Below are 2,240 nucleotides of genomic sequence, written 5' to 3'. Positions count from 1 at the left end.
AGAGTAATCATCTAGACTAGCTTGATTTACAATGACACGGGGTTATTGGTTGAAAGATATCTGGACTGTTGCACCACCAAAATGATCTAAACCTGAGGCAGTATTTCTTTGGACTGGTGCCCAGACTGTCTCTATCTTGTAAACAAAATCTTGTCTCAGAGTGCTTTCAATTTCTTTTCCACCTTAGATTGGCCATTTATAGAAAATACTACTCTATAAAACTAGGATTTTTTCCCATGAACAATTTTTACATAAATGTGTTCCTCTTAAAATGTAGCTTTGTAACTCCCTTATTCAAGCCCAATAGGAATGAAGAAGGAGGGCTTGAGATCTTATTCTCCTGGTAACAAATTCCATCCTGGCTTGCAGCCTGCTCTTAGCAGGAAAAGAGGGAAGTCACAGCAAGCATTTGCCTCTGGAATACTCAAAGTCTCAAAGAATAATTTCAAGAGACCAGGATTAATCTCTCCATGCTTTTTTTGCATATTTATGTCAATCACCACAAAATGTCCTAAGTAACCAGGTTTTCTCTCAAATTGCAATGTCTCACACCTTAACGGAATCCTATTTTCACACAACACTGCACAAACTTCCACCTCTCTCCAAACATGAAAACCTTTCCACTCCCCTTTCTGGAACTCATATCTCATCTCTTTTTTAATTATTCTTTTTATTTTTTTGCCCTAACTGTAACCTGGCTCTTCTCAAAAGATGTTGCTTCTGAACTGCTGGTACCACAGGTTGTGGCAATTTCTCTCCAAGTCTCTCAAATCAGTTGGTATGAAGATGAGGTTGTATTCTTTGCTCCTCATGGTAACTTACAGATCATTGCTCTATTTCCCCTAAAACACTCCAAATTTCAAGCCCATGTTACCAGATACTACCCACTTTTTCAGAACAGGATCCATATGTCCTCACAAAATGTCCCAATACACCTGGAGTATATTAACTCTGGATTTTTATTCTTTTACATTAGTTATGTCTTTAAAGTTCAAAATCTCCAGTGGTTAAGAGATACCATTGAAAAAGAGGAAAAAAAATACCTTGCTTCTAACTAGAAAACCTAAAGATCTCCTTCATGTCGATAAGAAAAGGGCAAATCAATAGAAAGAAAATTTGAAATGGTCAAGAAAAAATATAAACATTGGTTCTTACTTTATTAGTAATACAGTTGCAAAAAGCAACAAAGACTATGTACCTACCAGATAGACACAAATCAATGTGTTTGATAATTCCAAGTGATGGCAAAAATGTAGACCAAAGGAAGTTTTAATACCCTGCTGATGATACTGTATTGTGAAGGCATTTGTATACTTTATTTTCTAATAAAGTTAAACATCCGTGTAGCCTATGGCTTATAGATTGTGTTTCTTGGTATTTAATCAATAGATGTATAACAACATTGTCTATAATTGCAAAACCAAGGAAATAACTAAACATTTATCATCATTTAATTCTGGCATATTTAGACAATGGAGTTTCATATATCAATGAAAATTTGATTTTTATATGCAAGAACATAAGTAGATTTTACAATTTATGTTAGTGCACTAAAGCAGACTCAAAATATGTATCCTGATGTCCCCATTTATGTAACATTCAAACAAACCAATCAAAACTATATTTTAGAAGATGCACTTTTAGATGGCAAAACTGTAATAGAAAACATTGAAACAATTTCAGTTGACACTGGAGCATGGGTTTGAACTTCATGAGTCCACTTAAAAACAGATTTTCTTCTACCTCTGCCACCCCTGAAACAGCAACACCAACAACGCCACTTCCTCCTTCCCGTCGGCCTACCCCATGTGAAGATGATGAAGATGAAGACCTTAATCATGATCCACTGCCACTAAATGAACAGCAAATAGATCATCTTTTTTTGGATTTTCTTAGTAATGTATTATTTTATCTAGCTGACTTTATTATAAGAATACAATAAGTAATGCATATAACATACAAAGTATGTGTTAATCCACTGTTTATGTTATCTGCAAAGCTTCTAGCCAGCAGTAGGCTATTAGTAGTTACCTTTTGGGGGAGTCAAAAGTTACACTTGGGGGCCAGATGCGGTGACTCACACCTGTTACCCCAGCACTTTGGGAAGCCGAGGTGGGTGGATCACTTGAAGCCAGGAGTTTGAGACCAGTCTGGCCAATATAGTGAAACTCCATCTCTACTAAACATGTAAAAATTAGCCAGGCATGTTGGCAAGTGCCTGTAATCCCTGCTACTCAAGA

Source organism: Pongo abelii, chromosome 3 (assembly GCF_028885655.2).
Source record: "Pongo abelii isolate AG06213 chromosome 3, NHGRI_mPonAbe1-v2.0_pri, whole genome shotgun sequence".
Lineage (NCBI taxonomy): Eukaryota > Metazoa > Chordata > Mammalia > Primates > Hominidae > Pongo > Pongo abelii.
The sequence above is the reverse complement of the archived record's forward strand: the minus strand, read 5'-3'. Positions refer to the sequence as shown.